Source organism: Amphibalanus amphitrite, unplaced genomic scaffold (genome assembly GCF_019059575.1).
Source record: "Amphibalanus amphitrite isolate SeventyFive unplaced genomic scaffold, NRLGWU_Aamphi_draft 000169F_arrow, whole genome shotgun sequence".
NCBI lineage: Eukaryota > Metazoa > Arthropoda > Thecostraca > Balanomorpha > Balanidae > Amphibalanus > Amphibalanus amphitrite.
Window position 1 is genome coordinate 727,973 of NW_024881664.1, and position 19,416 is coordinate 747,388.

Below are 19,416 nucleotides of genomic sequence, written 5' to 3' on the forward strand. Positions count from 1 at the left end.
ATATCGTCCCGCTTACCCTAGTACTTCCTCTTTTTCCCTTATTCAACACCGTCTTCTCCTTCAGTATCCCTCCATCCCTTCTCTATGATTTCCAGCAGGTCCCGCCCACCTCCCCGCTCCTGCGCTGCTGCTTCTGCCGCAGCCCCCGACCCGCCGAGCTCCGCTCTGCAGTCCGGTGAGCCCTCAGTGCAGTCCGGTGAGCCGCCAGTCCCTCAGTGCAGTCCGGTGAGCCGCCAGTCCCTCAGTGCAGTCCGGTGAGCCGCCAGTCCCTCAGTGCAGTCCGGTGAGCCGCCAGTCCCTCAGTGCAGTCCGGTGAGCCGCCAGTCCCTCAGTGCAGTCCGGTGAGCCGCCAGTCCCTCACTGCAGTCCGGTGAGCCGCCGGGTCCCTCACTGCAGTCCGGTGAGCCGCCAGTCCCTCAGTGCAGTCCGGTGGGCCGCCGCGCCGGGTACCTCACTGCAGTCCAGTGGGCCGCCGGGTCCCTCAGTGCAGTCTGGTGAGCCGCCGGGTTCCTCAGTGCAGTCCGGTGGGCTGCCGGGTCCCTCAGTGCAGTCCGGTGAGCCGCCGATGACGCGGTGACGTCAGGCCGCCATCACGGGCCCCGCCGGTGACGTGCCGACGGCCGGTGTGGGGGCAGCGCGGCCCGTTTTCCCCGTGCGGCCGCCACAGATGGACCGATAAAGACCCGCTCGGACGCTTCCCGAAGGCCAGCCGCCGAGGCAGGAGCCGCTGGCTGCACTGCAGTGCCGACCGGTTGAAACCCACAGCTGCAATTGTTCGTGAATCCCCCATCAATTCTTCACGGCTGTGAAAAATGCCGCCATGAGAAAACTCGCCCGGAGCGAGTGAGCTGTATTTTTACCTAGCGGGATCCGGACACAGACATCCACAAAGGATTTCGCCGAAGGAAGACGACACATATCTAGACTTAGCATTTAGTATTGCATTAATTCATGTTTGAAACTGGAGTCTGCTTGCTTCTGTTGTTTTTGTCCCCTTTATAAGAGACAGTGGAGGGAAACTGGATTCTACCGGAGTTTCGGTTGGAGGGATGTTGTATGTACAAAAGCAACGGTCACCGATTGCCGCTCTGACCTTCAGAAATAACCGGTCAGGGCGGCTCGATACCAAACGACGCACCTGGCGTGAGGGGCACCGCGCACTGCGCACACGCCACCCCAATCAGGTATCCCTATCACCAGCATCCAAACCAGCAGCACATCGCTATCTCATCTAACCCCAGTCTGGTGACCTGCCATCCCGACAGTTCACTGGGTCGCCATCGAAAGCTGACAAATTCCAGCCGGACCGGACCGGCTGCCCTGCTTGCTGCTGAAAGTTGACAATCCGGTGAACAGTACGAACCCGTCAGACGACTGGATCGGCTACCAGAGACGACGGGCGCCGCAGCCGACCCTCCCACGCTCTGTATGTCTGTGTGTCTGTCTGCGCCGCGTGTTTGAGTGTCTGGGTGTGTCGTCGGCGCAGTCTGTCGCCCGTCAGCGGTCGTCGGACCGGTCGTGTGGACAGGTACCGCGCTGTCCGCACTGGACCCACCTGCTCACCTGGTCACTGGCCTATATTCGGGAAACGAGTTGTTTGCTGCGACGACCGGAGGTATGCGAGGAGGTGGGTGGATGGACGGCGGGGGGACGGGGGAGGCGAGTGGGTTGTAGAATTAGATGGAGGGTGGACGGTGGATGGTGGAAGGTGGAAGGACGGTGTGTGGAAGGGGTGGAGAGGGAGGGAGGCAATTGGCACGTGGCGGACGGTGGACGTTGGGAGCTTACGTAGATGAGAAAAGGTGGACGGCGGAAGGCAGGCGGTGGATCATCGAAGGTTAGATGGCGCTAGATGGCGGGCGGCGGTCCATAGGCATGGAGAAAGAGTGTAGGTGTTCTGTCATGGTCTTTCATTTTTCATCCGCCCAACTCGCTGTTAATGCGACATGGGAACACCATACGGCAGTGGCTCCGACATTGGTGATGCGTCACTTCTGTCACGGAGGTCGCCTTTTTTCGTCACGTTCGTCACGGGCCAGTCACTCGGCAGGTCCCGTAACACAATGGCGTGCTGTCTCAAGGGGAGGTGGCATCACGCCGGCGGCACGGGTCACGAAAAAGACGAGTTTTGTATTCGTGACGACGCGTCATTACGAAAGAAACAAACGGTATCGACTGAAACCCACGATATCGGTGTGTTTAGATGGATCGTGCTCCACGGCGCTGCTATTACAGAGGCAGACGGCTTGTAAACTGGCTGGAGATAAGCAGATCTCTCCTCAGCTCGAAGCCTGTGATCACTGACCGTGACCGATGCTGGTATAGCTGGCAGCAGCCAACCATTATCAGACCTTATCGCCGTAAACATTGCATCTCTCTCCTGGCCATCACGCTAAATCTATCCTTGAATGTAGTCGTCTGCTCACTTCTCCCGTGACACTAAACTGTGCTCTCCTCTTCTCTCCGCTCTTGCCTAAGTCATCAGTTACGATGCGTCACCTTTTTCAGGCCCAAATGGCCCCCGCGACAGCATGGTGGTCTTCCAGCTTCTTACCACCTAATAGGTGATCAGGACTGTGCCGCGGGGTAAGGAAGGGGTGAATAGGTGATCAGGACTGCAGCTCCCGCATTCTGCGGGTCTAAGGTCTTGCCCCGGGGTAGACAGTAATCCGGACGGGGAATGTTGAATGGGTGTTTAATAGTCAGCCCCTTCCGCTGCGGCAGGCACAAAGACTCGCTGGGTGATCAGGAAAGGACTGAGAGTGCCGCTGCCGTCCGACGCCGCTACCGCAGCTACCGCCGACACATTCTTTAGCTTAATCACGGCCTCATTAGCCACACCCAAATAAATCATAAGTTTATGGTTCCGCGTAACCAGTCCACACTCTCGGGAACGGAGAAGTTACTTTGGTTTCTAGAAACCGCATGGGTGTTCCTCTGGTCTCTGGAGACACCGTTACGGAAACAAAAAGGCACGGAGAGAGCCATCGTAACCCACAGAAAAATGCCGTTCACGTTTCACAGTGGGGCCATTTCAGGACACGCTGGAATGCCGACCCTCTGACACGGGCATGCCCTTTATCGTCCATAGCCTGGGTGCGCCGATCAAATAAATGAAACCTGACAAATCTTCAGGAAAACTATGAATAGCTCCGGCCACGCGGTGGCGCGTGACGATTTACCACACAGTCCCACTCGACCTGGGTTTCCAGCCGGGGTCCAGGCCTCCAGTCGACCCCTCTAGACAATGCCAATCAGGTCTTAACCCTATTCCTGGCGGGGGGGGCCTCAGGAGCCCCCCCCCCTGAGGTTTTTTGGTTATTTCTCCCAAACGCGTTGAGCTAGGAAGCTCAAATTTTCTGACTTTTCCTAAAAGGCTTCTACGCAACATGTCTGAAAATTTTGAGTTGATCTGACCTCAGGTCAGGTCACCAGAGGCGGTTTGGTGACCCTACCTCAGAAAAGTTTGCAATCACGCCAGAGCTAGAGTTTTTGACCGATCAATTTCTTCTCTTCAGGCTTTAGTTAGGGTACCAGTATGTGCAATTTGTATATCTCGGAATTTTGATATCGGTGACCTAAGGTCAGGTCAGTTTCGCGACCTCCCCATTATAAGTCAATGGGGGAAAAATCAACTCCCTGTTTTTACCACTAAAACGGGTCGGAATGGCCCCATATACCATATATGACTTCATATACGATCAACCTTCACTACCTTGAGGTCTGTTTTGCTGTTGGGCAGCTGTGAGGTCATGTGACGTCATCAAAGGTCACCAAAGGTTTTTGGCCAATAACTCCGTACAGGAACAAGATACAGACGCGTGGATGGTCTCATTGTGTTCAGCTCGTCAAGACGCATCGAATGATATACATGATGACCTCGAGGTCACGTGACCTGAGGTCAACCTTTGACCTTGACCTTTCGAGGTCAACATATATATCATTCGATGCGGATTGACGAGAGGATCACGATGATGCCCTTAGTTTGTTCGTATCTTGACTAATTCGAAAGTTATTCGAGAAAAACTCTCTCCATATCTAGCGCCGCCATTTTGACTTTTTCGACCCCTGTGACGTCATCTTTGACCTGACCTGAAAATGACCTTGGTAAAAATTGTAGACCTTGTCCATGCGTATCCGATGCCGTTTACCGCTTGTCGCTATCTTGCTTCGTTCTCGAGATCTCAGGGGGGGGGGGCCGAATCGGCCCCCCCCGCCAGTTTCTTGTCCCGGCGGAGCCCGCCAGGAATAGGGTTAAGAGCCGCCACTTTGCGGTCTTCTGTACCGCCGGCGAATCCCCAGAAGCTCGGACGAAACGGCGTCAGCGGCGGACACAAAGTCTACCACAGAGCCGGGCACATGCAATAAGCGAAAGTAGGCCCCAAGGTGACGCGACAGGCGTCGCTCGCGATGATTCTTTGTGACGGTGGACAGAAATTGATCGGTCCTATGTCAAACTGGGGCAATCGATACCGGAATTGGTGTTGGTCACAATGGGTAGCAGCAGCGCCGGTGAATGCATCGTTGCATGTGACAGTATCTGATTGGTTTTCTATTGAAACTTGGGGGCTCTCAGATTAGTCATGGGGAATTTGCACACATACAGTAGGTATATACCTATTGATTTGATTCTTTTCAGTAATATCTAGTTGGCATTTCTGTTGTTGGTTATAGCCGTTTTCACGCGGGCCATCAGGTACCTTCACATTTGGTGTTGATTAGGTGCAGATTTAGTGAAATTAGGTTGATTGTGCTTCTTTAAAGTTATCACTTTGGGCTGCACAGATGGTTATTCTTTTTCATATTATCAGACATTATTTTCGATGAAAACATTGACATTCAGTATCGCTAGATCAGGTATTGCTATGACATGTCGATAAACGACAGTGCTGGTGCCAAATGCTGTGTATCGTGCGATCAATGGATCGGTTTATCTCCACGGAGCGATCGGGTCTGCGATCGGTCAGTTTCACGTTATCGACTCTCACGGCCCCCCGTTAACCGTGGTAAATGGTGGGAACAGCTGGGTCAGTCCCGCCTCGCTCAGCCTAACCCCACTCGCCTTCCCCTGCTCCGCCCCGAGCTGACCCAGCCTGACCCAGCCTGACCTAAACTGACCCAGTGTCACCCGCCCAGCCCAAGCCGACCGCGGAACCGCACACTCGGTTACTGGGTCACCGGCCGATGCGGTCCGCCTTTGATCGGGAATCATTAATTAGCTGTCAGTGGGTGGGTGGCCCACAGTGCGAGCTTGTAACCCTCTAGCCCGCGTGGCATGGACCGCTTTTATCGCAATTCCGGGCAGCCGCCGTCATAAGCTGTCACAAACCGTCACAAACGGCAAATAAACCGTCACACATTGTCATTAACTGTCACGGAATATCCGTGAATATAAGATAATGTGATGTAAGTTTCGGTGGTAGCAGCCTCTGCGGTATTCTGGAACCAAACGTGGGTTATCTCCACCATTAGCATTCTATGCATACTAACCCTGCCCGGTCCTGCGCTCAGTGTTCCCCACCGACATGACCCTTATACGTTTACCGGGCTCAACGCGCGTATCATTTGAAAGTAGGTAGGATGTCGCGGCAACGACCTGGCTCGGGCTTTGCCAGACTGGTTATACGATGTTTTCGGGCTGCTCAGCACTGTTCCGGTGATACCAGCTTGCAGACTCAGGCAGCCAAGCAAGAAAGATGACACTCGCGAGCCACCCGTAATGACAAAAAAGGTTTATATATGACCCAATTGCGGGACAAGTTTGAGGAAAATGAAAAAGCACTAGATAACAAATGAACAAGTTTCTCTGAGAACTGGCTACCGAACTGTGAAATCACCTTCGCGAATGACTGATGCGATGCGACAAATGCAGATGCGTTGTAACTGCACGTCGTTTGCTTCCAAATATGGTAACCGCTTTCGCTATCTTTTGATGTATGGCGAGAGTTATGACTTCGCTGCAGCGGTACGATTAACCCGCGCCCTGCTGGGGGGGGGGTGTTTGAACACCCCCCCTTGTGGTTTTTCGCGAATATCTCAAAAACGGCGGCGCGGAGCGCCGCCGTTTTTGGTACACCTTACCATACATCAATTCTACACATGTTGTTAAAATTTCAGACCAAGGTCATTCAAGGTCAGGTCACCAGGTCACTTGAAGTGACCTCACCTCATAAAAACTTTCAATGTCTGTCATAGCTACACCGAGTGACCGATCGCTTTGAAACTTTCAGCGATTGCTAAGAGCAATAGCATGTACAAAATGTATATCTCAGAATTTTGATATCGATGACCTAAGGTCAGGTCAATTTTGCGACCTCCCCATTATAAGTCAATGGGAGAAAATTTAAATGCGCCTCTTTTGGATGAAAGACATTTTAAACACTCCCAAACACCGAATTACAAGTGGTTTAGACACACTGAACTTGAAAATGGTGTCCGTGACCCTTGTTTATGCCCTGAGGTCATCTTAGGTCACGAATGGTATCTAACAGTTTTTCGCAAATAACTTTTGATAGAGGCATGCTAGAGCGATGAAAACGCCTTAGATGTGTTCAGCTCGACGATACGGATCGACTGATATGCAACATGACCCTTTCCGGTCAGGTCATGACCTTGACCTGAGGTCAAATTTTCAAGTTGACCTTTCAAGGTCAAGTCATAGTTTATTCGATGCGTCTTGACGAGAGGAACACGATGCCGGTAAAAGTAAGCTCGTACAAGGCTTGGGTCAAAAGTTATTGCAGAAAAACTGTTTTCGAAAAAATCGGCTATTTTTGCAGTTTTTGCCCCCTGCAGGCAAAACCGTTGACGTTAGGTCAAATCTGAGAGAATTACTCAGAAAGGGCGTTAATAGGGCTATCGAATGCGCTTTTCCGCGGCGCTGTAGCTCTATTGGTTCCCGAGTTACGCGTTGGCTTCTTGGAAATTTTCGACATTCGACCTGGAAATCGGCGAAATTTTGCCTTCAATGACCTCTGGTGACCTGACCTTTGACCTGACCAAAAAATTGACCGAAGTGATTTCGTCATTATTTTTGACGTTCTTTCGAACGCCGCCTTCCGCGTATCGCTACGTGGCCCAGGAGCCGAGTTACAAGGGGGGGTGTTCAAACACCCCCCCCCCCCAGCAGGGCGTGGAAATCCAGGACCCCCAGCAGGGCGCGGGTTAAAACTCGCTCTCCACTGTCCGGCCAACTGATTGGTTTTTAAATAACACATTCACGATCATCTTGTCTGATCATCTTGACACGTTCGGAAATCACCACGGTTAAAGCCTAAAAAGCCATCCTCGTCATTCAGCACATCCCTTCGGCCATTCCTCGAACTCAGTTCATCTCCGCACCGCCATGAATAGCTGGTGATTAGTCGAGCGTCTCTCACTCCTGGTGCTGGTGAAACGGTCCTCAGCCGGTCACGAGCGCTGCCGATCACTGTCTCCAGCTCCAGCCCCAGCCCCAGCACCAACCCCAACCCCGGCCCGCCGCGCCCGTCCGACCGCGTGCCTGAGCCCACTTTCTCGCCATGAATCGAGAGCTCAGCCGCTCGCGTCGGCCGAATGATTGCCTCCGGCCTGCGTGGAAGACGCGTCACGTCACGAGACGTCGTCACGTTCACGTGGCGGTGAGACGCATACGCGTCACGTATTCTCGTCATCCGGACACGGCACGCCCCTGTAGCGCGTGCTACGTGTTTGTGGCACGTGGCGCACCGTTGCGCCCAGAGTATCGGACAGTGGCTCCCGTTAAACGGCCAACCGCCGTCGATCCACCGTCAGCGGCGGCCACACTGCCTCCGGCTCACCGCATACGGTGCTCCGTGGACTATGTCGTCGTCGTTCTCACGCTGTCGGCCGCAGCCGAGCTTCGTCCAAGCTTGGATGAGCACCAAGCCACAGTTTTGCTCCGATCGATTGAGCCACAAACATGCGCCACGGACCGCGGCGCCCAAATGAAGCGTCCACGCGTCTTGGTCACATCACGGGAGCCAAGAGCCAGGGTAGTTCTTCAACATAGGAACCGCGAGCCTGCAGTTTCCGGCACAATCAGGGACCTCATGCCAGGGCGCTACCATCAAAACAGGGAACACGTGCCCGCCCACCGCGCACAGGGATGAGACGGGCTGCGCGGGAGGGGCGCGGAGAGCCAAGCGCGTGGCTCGGGCCGTCGCCACCGTCGCGCCGGTGCCGGCGGGGGCGTCGCGCGCGGCCGGCCAGCTGGTATCCGGGCCGCATCGATCGGTCCGCCAGCCGGCGGCGGCGGCGGCGGGGGCGGGGGCGGCTGGGATGAGCTCCGGGCGCCGCCGAGGTCGATGGCTGGGCACGTGCCGCCTCTACCGTGTCTCTTCGGTCGGAGCGGCCTGCTGCAGAGATTCCCAGAGGAATGGCGGCAATATGCCGGCCGTCAGCGGGGACCGGTGAGAAATGACGGCAGACGAGATCTCCAGATCACGGACACCAAATCCAGAAGGAAACTCCGAGGGAGTCAGAGCGGTGAGTCAAAGAGCTCAGACGTCAGCGGTTCCAGAAAACGGCATGACTCGGTGCCCGGTGAGATAAATGGCTCTCGGTAATACGGACAGCTTTTTTACATGTACGGTTGAGTCATGATGCAATCGATCGGCGAGATACTGGTCATGTTCCAGAGGTAGAGGGATGGTCATTGGCAGATCTTCAGCGATGATTCATCGCAAGTCGCATAAAACAAGTTCCAGTGAGTAAAGGTATAGGTGCGGCAAAATCTCAAGACGATATTTCCCGTCATGCGTATTTTTGATTGCTTTGTGGAAAGTTTGTGTCTCCTGTGGAGACGTTATTTTCAGAGCGCCGGGAGACAGCAGGCTCGGTCTCCTCGCGCAGCGTCGCGTCGTGCCCCTGGGGCGTTTATTTTGGGCGCGCATGCCGCACTAATTTCGCGCGAGAAACCGACGGTTTGCGTGTGGGTGGGAGACTTGTGGAACACAGCGAACATACAACACACATGATTTCACCTATTGGTAAACGGCAAACAGTCGCTGTGGACTTTTCTCTCAATCACGTTAGACTATTGATAAAGCGCCGTAGGGCTAAATGCGGTCACAACAAACTTACACCAGTGTAATGAGGTATGGGGACGGTAGCACACAATCTAAAAGCACCTCGTTAGCAGGAAGCTGAAACAGCCAGCCATGCAGTTCAGGGGAGTGAACCGCCCCGGGCGTTGACACCCGAGCCACGGGTGGAACTCACCGGGCTTCGGAGCGCTGCGGGGCTCCGGCAGGATCAATACCCTCACTGTCGGTTCGTCGGCAGCGACAAGACCGGTCGACGATCCGGTTCGACCTGCGTCCTTAGTCCTCACACACGGCACAGTCCAGCCCACCGCGGCTCGCTCCTCACACACAGCACGCGCGCACAGGTCACACACTCTCAGACGCGACCGGTCGCGGAGCTCCCAAACACGCTCCCACCCGCACCGCGGCGCGTTGATGTCTCCCGCCGGGCCGAGGCTCGAACAGCCGCCGCGCCGGCCGAGCGGTGCCGGGATTCAGCGCAGAGCGGCGCGCGCAGCGGCCAGCCGCCGCTGCAGCTGCCGCCGGGTCAGGTCGGGTCAGACGACCCCACTCTGAACTCTGACAGTGGAAAGTTGTAGCGGAGATGTGGCGATTGAAGTCGAGAGCAAAGGGCACGTGACTTGACGGCTAACTATTCTAGGACTAATGAAATGGCTGAGTGTTTTCACTAATTAGAGAAAATGCGGGGAACAATGATGAAGGCACCTGATATATTTTATGTGTATGACATTAGAATTTGAGTAACGTAAGCCCTAATTTGCATTATAATTGAATTCAAATTCACTTCCACTCTAGGAACAGCGAAATAAAATTCAGCGAGTGAAGGCATGTGGACGGTGAAAACAGAAAAATACAGTATCTTCAAATAGCTTCGACGCGGCAATAGCTACATTCAAGATGTCTTGCATGATCGGAAGAGTTTCTCTTTAACCCGGCCGGGCCCGGGGGGTAATGCCAACCACCGCAGCCCGGGGGGGGGGGCGTTTTTCGCCCCCCCTGTCTAACTCCGTAAATAAGGGAGCTACGGAAACAAAAGCGATACCAAACAAAAGGTCCTTACGAGACGATTCTAATGCACCTAAAATTTTTGACCTCAGGTCAATTTTCAAGGTCAGAGGTCAAGGTCAAAGGCCAAAACCGGCACATGTGTAGTGATCTCAAAGTAAGCCTTCTAGAGGACGGCAGGCTGCATCAAACCGGCAAAATTGGGTGTCAAACGAAAGAAGAGAATCTGAGGATTCTGAAAATGTGCTCCAAATCAAAGGTCAAGGTCAAGGTCACGCTCAAAATTGACCTCAAACTTGGCACTTTTTCGCACATCTTGCGTGCTAACTTCCAAGATGTTTTGAAATGTTTTGAGGCTTATCAGTTCCTTATTTGTGGTTCATCTTACGATACAAGGCTGCTCAAAGGTCAAGGTCACAGAAGAGTATCCCTGCTAGAGGCTATTTCACTGATTCAAGTTAGTAATAATAAATAAGACAATTTTGCCATCCGGAAGCTCTAAATGAAGGCTTAGAGGAAAATAGATGCCAGATTCGTGATCAGCGGGTACAAATCCATCATAAACGACCTTTCATGTGTCAAGGTCAACCAGAGGTCATTCGAGGTCACATGAGGTCAACATGAAACTAGACCTTTTCCGAACAAAATATATATCATTCGACGCGGCTTGACAAGGCGAATGCGATGGTACCACTGCCGTAGCTCTAGGACCATTTTTGTCGAAGTTATTTGCGAAAAACTAAAACCACTTTTCGGGGTCGTTGACCTGACCTCTGACCTCAGGTCACCAAAACTATTTTTCTATTTTTCTCTAGGTCAAACGCTACACAGCCGTGCTCGTAATTTGTCTTTATCTCTAAAACTCTATTTTTAGCAGCTATTTGAAGTTTGCGTCTGTGACGCCGAAGTTTGCCGTGCAGGGGTCTAGAAAAATGGACCTTGTGACGTCATCAAGGGGGCTAGGTCCAACTTTTTTACTTCAGAAGATGTCAAATTGATGGAAGAAAAGGTACTGAAAGTTTCGCCTTCCTATCCCTAAGCGTTCGGGAGTTATCGCAAATATTCGAAAGGGGGGGGGGCGAAAAACGCCCCCCCCCCCGGGCCCGCGAGGGTTAACCTTCCTGCACTTTTCCTCAATTGTACATACATGTGTGCTTTAATCGTTATCTGACAAATTCATGCGGAAGGGACAGGCAGAATAAAATTACAAAAGGGCCTCAAGGTTAACCCGCGCCCCGTTGGGCTCTGCCGAGCAACGCGCCCGGTTGGGGGGGGGGGCATTTTGGCCCCCCCCTAAGATCTCGAGAACCACGCAACATAGCGACAAGCGATAAACGGCGTTGGATAGCCCCAACGGGGAACTACCTTGTGACCCAATTTTATTGACCTAGGTCAAACCGATGACGTCACAGGTCAGGTCAAAGGTCCGATTTTCACCGTTTACAGGCACTTCAAGAAATGCGTTGTAAAATCGAGTAAAATGCATTTCATTGAAAATCATCGATGGGGAAATGTTCTTCAAACACATATTTTGCTATTTTAGGTCACTGATACCAGGTCAGGTCACAGAGGTCAGGTCACGGGGGGTCACAATATGAAAGTGTCGTGTGATGCATGTTTTATGGTCCATTTTACATGACAAATGCGATTATATGGGTCAGGCAGCCTTTGGGGCCAGCTTAGATCACGTTTTGGTCAAGGTCAGGTCAAGGTCAGGTCAAGGTCAGGTCAAATTAGGTCAAATTTCAAAGTTAATATTTTTGCATAAAATGGGTATCGAATCGATGCAGCTCGTCACGGGGAGTTCAATGGTGGTCTTTGTTTTGCCGTACGTGGTCTAGAATTGCTAAAAATTGAGTTCAAAAATTTGACGTCATCATTTTTGAACAGTTTTTTCGCTATAACTTGGCCAAAAAACGAGATATCGATCTGAAATTTGGTATGTATATAGAAGAGCGCTGGGACTATCACATATATTCCGGTTTTTTCGAAATTCGGAAAATTTTTGGATTTTTTCAAAGTTTTTCTAAAAAAATCAATTTTTTGAATTTTTTTTTGGTCAAAAACCAAAAATTTTGAAAATTCGAGATAGCAGTTTTGTAGCGCCGCTATTTTGTCTACTAGACTATATAAAGAACTTTGAAATTGCTTGATAACTGTAGATTTGGTGAGCGTTTCAAGATTGCATGTTTTTTGCTCATTTTTGCTCGAACATGACCTCAGTTTGACCTCAATAACTCCTGACCTAAGGTCACCTAAGACTTGAAATTTGGTGTGAAGGTATATATATATATATATATATATATATATATATATATATATATATATATATATATATATATATATATATATATATATATATATATATATATATATATATATATATATATATATAGTTAACAGACCAATGCCGATAATAAAATAGAGAAAATAAAATTTCGTAATGAAGCGCATAGCTGCCTGTCACCAACACCTCTCGCTTGCTCTTCTCCCCAGGTTGTGCCCGGGATCACAACGACAAGGACCCGGTGGCACAGATGTTCTCCAGAGTAATATATATATATATATATATATATATATATATATATATATATATATATATATATATATATATTAGCCTGTCCCAAAAGTGCCAACGCCATTGAAACCGCAGAGACACATATTCCCTTGAGTCTCTAACAACAGAACATGAAACCCTGAAAAAATGAGAACGATTGAGTCAGGTTTAGGGGTCGCGCCATAACGCTTCACGTTGTTCTGGGTTGTTGCGAATTATCTAGTGTATACTGTGAATTAGTGAACTGGAATACAACTGAATGCAAAGTGAGTCACATCTCTGCCACCAATTTACTTGCCTAGGCCTAACAGAAACTCAGAACACCTTCTTGGCAAGGTCAGCCTTCTTCTCGTCGCCCACCAACTGACGATGGCGGTGGACCAGTGCTGCTTCTGCTGTCCATCTCGTGTGATGGAGTTGTTGAACTTCTCGATGAGGGCGATTCCTCGTTCAGCTGCATCATTCACAGCTGACAGTGCAGCTGTTCTCTCCCTGGCATGCCTGTAGGCTGGATCGATGTCCCACTCACGAACGGGCCTGGTAAGGTCAGGAGATGCACCGAGGGGGTCGAAGAGGGACTTCGTTTTCGAGGTGACGCGTCCGTGGAGAGTCCCGTCCAGTTTGAGACCTTTACCTTCCAGCTTCTTCGTGCCCTTCCGAGCAGGATGAGAGAGGGCTGCAGCCATTTGTCGACGCTCTTCGTCGGGAACGTGAGTCGAAGAAATCTGATCTGTTCTTCAGATCTGACCAATGGTCATGTTAGGTCCGTCCTCCAATACGGAAGTGTCATTTGGAGCGGTGCAGCCCAGTCCCACCTGGTAGGTACGGCTGGAGCGGCTACAGCATTAGCGTCGCCACGGGGGGGCAAGCGGGGCAGCTTGCCCCCCCAACCTCGGACCGGGCACCCCCTGAGATCGATACAGATCCGATGAGATTTTGGAGTCGGGAAAAAATGGGGGGTACCTTTCTGAGAATGCCTGTGAGGTCAGTCTCGGTTGCAGCAAGCAGTTCAAACCAGAGTCTGACTCGCAGTCGCCAAAGTCTTGAAGACTCCGATTCCAGACTCGGAAATGTCAATGCTGTGATTCATTCCATGTTCCTAGTTCGTTCTTTATTACATTTTACACACGTTTTTTTCATAAGTTTTGGAGTGCTGATACAATTTTCGTTCAAAGCGTGAAACGAAATCTTCGGGGCCTTTCTCAACTCTCGTCAAATGTCTGCGACAGGCTCAAGTACAGTACAAGTGTTGCAGGGCTCATGAGCTTGCTTTAACCCTCAAGGGCTCCTAAGGAGCTCCACTGAGCCCTAAAGAAGCCTTCAGAGGGCCCAAACCGGCCTCTTAACCCGCGCCGTGCTGGGGGGGGGCGTTTTTACGCCCCCCCTCAGGTTTTTCGCAAATATCTCAAAAACGACGGCGCGCAGCGCCGCCGTTTTTGGTACAGGTGTTCCTACATCATTTCCGCACATGTTGTGAAAATTTCAGACCTAGGCCGTTCAAGGTCAGGTCACCAGGTCACGTCAAGTGACCTTACCTCAGAAAAAGTTCAAAGGCTCGCTATAGCTACACCGACTGAACGATCACTTTGAAACTTTCAGCGATTGATATGAGTAACAGTATGTATAAAATGTATATCTCGGATTTTTGATATATGTGACCTAAGGTCAGGTCAATTTTGCGACCTCTCCATTATAAGTCAATGGGAGAAAATTGAAATGCGCCTCTTTTGGACGAATATCGTTCAAAACGCTCTCAAACATCGGTTCATAGGTAAACATGACACACTGAATAGGAAAAATGCACCTGTGACCCCTCTGTGTGCCCCTGAGGTCATCTCAGGTCATGAACGGTCGCCAGCAGTTTTTTGGCTATAACTTTTGATAGAGACGTGCTAGAGCGGTGAAAACACGTCAGATGTGTTCAGCTCGACGATACGGATCGACTGATATGCAACATGACCCTTTTCGGTCAGGTCATGACCTTGACCTGAGGTCAAATTTTCAAAATGACCTTTCAAGGTCAACGAATAGTTCATTCGACGCGTCTCGACGAGAGAAACACGATGCTGGCAAAAGTAATGTCATGGCGCTTATGAGTCAAAAGTTATTGACGAAAAAACGTTTTTCGTAAAAACGGCTATTTTTGGAGTTTTTGCCCTCTGGAGGCTAAACCGTTGACCTGAGGTCAAATCTGAGGACATTACTCAGAAAGGTCTGTAAAAGGGCTATCGAATGCGCTTTTCCGCGGCGCTGTAGCTCTATCGGTTCCCGAGATAGCCGTTGGCAGTTTCCAAAATGTTGAAATAGTCAACATTTTACCTTTGGTGACCTCTGGTGACCTGACCTTTGACCTGACCCAAAAAATGACCGAAGTGTTTTCGTCCTTATTTTTGACGCTCTTTCGATTGCCGCTTACCGCGTGTCGCTACGTGGCCCAGGAGCCGAGTTAGACGGGGGGGGCGTGAAAACGCCCCCCCCCCCCAGCACTCGGCGGAAAGTTCAGGCCACCAGCACGGCGCGGGTTAAAGTCCCACTGGTGTCCATGTTCTCTGAGGGCCCATGCAGGCATATTTGAGCCTTCGAACATTTCTGAGAACCTGGCCTCTGATAGTTCAGCCAAACTTTTGAGGCGACAGACTTTGCTAACCCCAAGCCGGCATCTGAGGGGTCACAGCTCACGTGTCCCTCTGAGGTCCGCAACACATGTTAATTATGTCCCTACGTAGGGTCCTTAGGGATTCGACACAGACCCCCAGGGTTCACACTGCTATCCGAGGGCTCCAGGCTCACCCTGGGCCTAGTCTCTTAGCGCCCGCCGCCCACACTGGCTTCTGAGGGCCCCACATTGGGCTCGGAAAGCCCTAAAGCACCACGTACACGTAAATATTTGAGGTGACCCACGCCGATCTCCGGAATCCTAAGCATGCTTCTGAGAGTCAGCACCGACCCTGAGTGGCCTAAAATGGCCTGGAAGTCCCAAACCTATCTCTAAGGGATCCCTTGCCGTTATGCCGTGCGTAGCTTTTGGTTCCGTTTAACAGTTTTTGTTCGCGTTTGCAGCGCTTCCCTTCACACGAAAAACGAGAAACTTTTGTTCACACTCGAGTGAACAAAACACTTCCTCTCACTGGAGCAAAGATGAATTACTTCCGATTCATACTTCCGACATTCACTCTCCGCCGAATGCCCAACTTAGCTACGATCGGCGGCTGGGATAAGTCCTATGCATTTCACGTAAAGCCTCTGCATGCATGCATGCGTGAATGGAGGTTTTAGCAGGGTGATCCGATTAAATGGAGCGTTTTTCACCTTTTTCTGGGCAATGATCATGAGCGTCGAGCGTCTGCACAGGGGCCCTCTGCAGTGCGTCGGCAATCGCAGCCACTATATACTATAATTATACCAGTCGTTTTTGTCATGAAATTTCAAAATTTCGAATTTTTCTGTAAAAAAAATTACATGTCATGGCTAGAAGGAAACCTTTGTCGCCATCGGATTCCTCTCACCATTGCGCGTCGAATGATATGTAAAACGAGTGAGTAAAGACTGGGGAAAGGCAAGTTTTAACACAAAAGTTGATTTTGCCCCCCCAACCGAAAATCTCTGGCGACGCCTATGGGCTACAGCACCGCTGTCTCATGTGGCTAGGTGCTAAAACGCAGAGGAGCTGTCCTATGGACTATCGTAGTCTACTGCGAACCTTCAAAATTGATTCCATCAAAGCCAGCCTCATTCACACCGATATCATGTTCTTGTACAACTCCGTCACCACCTTACCTGGACTGCACTTACCTACCTGGTATCGATGTTTGGTCTGAATGTGCCTGGGAGGCGTAACCGTCGCACAGACTTGTTTCATGTGCCCTTCGGGAGAGTGAACACCGTAAAGAACTGTCTTTCTGTGCGTATCCCTCGGTTGTGCAATCAATTTTTGGCACATAGCCCATCGGTGGACTTTTACCATCCTTCCACGTCCTTCCGGCGCGAGGCTTTCCAGTACGTCCGAACACTGGGCAGCTATATCGACTGATTTTACTTACTGTTTTCCATGTATGTACCTACCTATGTAATTTTATCACATGACTTCACGCTGAACTGGACCGATTTGCCTGTGGGTGTTATGTGGTATATAAACAATAAACATAAAATCTACATTTTGGCGCGACCCCTAAACATTGACCGATTGACTCAAAAATTTGTAGGAAGCTTCCTTTTAGCAATGGGATGAAAAGCAAAGTGTGTTTGAATATGTGCTACACTTTTTGGATTTCCCTATATTAAAGTGGGACAGGCTAATATATATATATATATATATATATATATATATATATATATATATATATATATATATATATATATATATATATATATATATATCCGAAATCAAGGCTGAACACCGTCAAATGCCACGCGATCCTCTGCTCCAGCATCGACTTGTCCGACCCTTACCATACCTGCCGTTCAGATTCGATAGGCTTGCCCAAGGCCCTATATGTACCTTGCTTAGGGCTTATAAGGCTTGCTTAGGTCCTATAGGGCTTGCCACTACTGTGGCCTTATCACTGCTAATTCGATTACGGCCACCGGGCGCGGCCGTCTGTCCTATGTCAGGAGCGATGTCCTCAGTGGACCAGGGCTACATTCGGTCGACGTTTCCAGACGAATCAATAGAACACTGACCCCTGATCTCCAGCGGCCAACAGCAAGCAATAACTCTGCGAACGAACTCACTGTTGGAGTCGCAGGGGATTTACAGGTCAGAAGGCTTTTGGAAGATTCGCCCAGTTTGAAAGGACAGCTTGGCATTGTGTGCACACACTATCCCATGGGATAGTATCAATCGTTATTTTTCGCTGAAAGGTATAACGCGCACGATCGCACGGTAAACGTATAAGCGCACGCACGTGAAATTCGTCTGACTCTGACCTAACCTTTCCTTATAATTGGTCCAATTCAGTTCTAATAACCATAAAGCTAGTTATTAAGTCATTCAGGTATATTGATACAGCATTGTCATTGAATTTGGAGAAATTTAGCCCCCGAAACATGCTTCACATTATACCACACATCGCTGGTTTGTGATGACCTTTGGCGACTTGATATGAGTTTGATTTTGATGTCTGTACCTATAACCAATTAATTCCTGACTAAATTCCGTCTCTCAACCCTTCATTGCTTGGAGATGAAATGGAAGTATTTGATGTGGAAACAAAGGAAGATTTACAGATGACCCGACCTCGACCTGACGGTTGCCTAAAATAAGCTGAAAAGTTCATGTGTGGTGCTATAACCTATAATTCCTCTCGTTGAAAGTGTCGTTTGCTTTTTTTGTCTCCATACGACTGTCCGTTTACCGTTCGGAAATGTGTCCAGTTATAAGCTAAAACAGCGTCCTCATCAAAGGAACCCCGAGATTCTGACTCTGAATATCCTAAAAGGACACGAGATTCATCAACGTAGCCAGCGTTAAGTCAAACTGACTGCAAGATGTGGTTAAGGTGTAAGTGCATACCTACATGTTTGCTGTTAACGTTAACGGTAATTTGCTGCAGCGACGATGGAAATATCACTTCCTGTGAAGTGTTAAGAATGAATCACCGCTGGCGGCAGAAGTGAAAATGGTTTATTCTGTTGATGCAAAACACGATAAACATAAGTTCAAACATAAACGAGGTGACGCTGTTAGTGATGGACTTCACATGAACTGTGAACCATGGCAGCCACTGACAAACTTCTTTCATAAGCTGCTGGATGACGCCACTCGAGTAACACATAAACTTCTTTTGAAATAGGTACTTTTGAAATATACTTCTTTTGAAAGGAACGCCGTTAAAGCTGCGCTCACTTATCGCTTACTGAGTGCAAATAGGACTTTATCCGTACCTAGGCATCCAATTTCGGAACGCAAATAAATGAAGAAGAAAAAAACGCAATGATCTGTATGGAGACATTGAATTTACCAAAATTAGAAGTAAAATCTCGAGTTATTAGGCATATTCTGGCAAAGGAAGTAAGTAGTCTTGCTCACTTTTGGTCCTTCCTTTTGGCATATTCACTCGTAGACCACAGCATGGGCCTCGTGCAGATGAAAAGAGAGAGTAGTGGTGAGTGGTTGAGCTGCTCCAATTAACTACATCATCTGCCCGTGCTGGGTCAGGGCTCACATGGGGTTCACATGATTTTTAACGAGTTTGGTATTTATAGCTAAACCAATCAATCACCCAGACAGACGGCGATCAATGCTTTGATGGCTAGTTCAGCCAATGCTAGCCACGCAATGGTCATATCCGTCCAAGTTGAACGTAAGACCTTGTGCTGTAGCACCACCTCCCGCCCAGCTTCAGTGGGAGTTTCTCAGGCCTGTGCTGGCTGGGGCACCATTCGTTTCACTTGAGAAGAAACTCTGAGAGCTGCTCCGCCGCACGGATGACATTGCGGCCTGCCTGGAGCGAGGTTGTGTCACTCTCAGCTGATTTTACGCATTGCTGAAGTTCTGGGTGGTGTTGCACATTTAAGCGGCCGTGCATTAGCCAGAGACGGGTCATGTGGTAGTGGGCGCGAGGTCAGGACGGACCGTGGCGAGCTGGGACAGAAAAATTGGTGATCGGTTGAAGCTTTCGCCAATATTTAAGTTTTGTTTATAGCAGAAGACGATGAGACTTTCGCAAAAACACACAGTAGGTATACTAAAAGAAAACCGGAAAGGTGTGAAGGCGAGGGAAAAAGGAAGTACAGAAAAGAAACAAAAAGTCCTCAAATGAATAGAAATTACAGGTTTCAAGTTTATTTTTTGTGTTACTCGAGGGC

At 49.9% G+C, this 19,416-nt stretch overlaps 1 protein-coding gene across 4 annotated transcripts in view; it reads right to left on the bottom strand.

Annotated features, from left to right (window-relative positions):
• LOC122383642 (disheveled-associated activator of morphogenesis 1-like) overlaps positions 1 to 9,575 on the bottom strand; it is a 51,501-nt gene extending 41,926 nt beyond the window's left edge. For 2 of the 4 annotated variants that reach the window (XM_043370284.1, XM_043370286.1), the window contains exon 1: positions 9,223 to 9,474. The gene's annotated coding sequence lies outside the window, so the exon portion shown is untranslated. Of the gene's footprint in view, positions 1 to 9,222 lie in introns of all 4 variants that reach the window. The other 2 variants (XM_043370285.1, XM_043370287.1) reach the window with 2 other exon arrangements.
• Between the last annotated feature and the right edge of the window lie 9,841 nt (positions 9,576 to 19,416).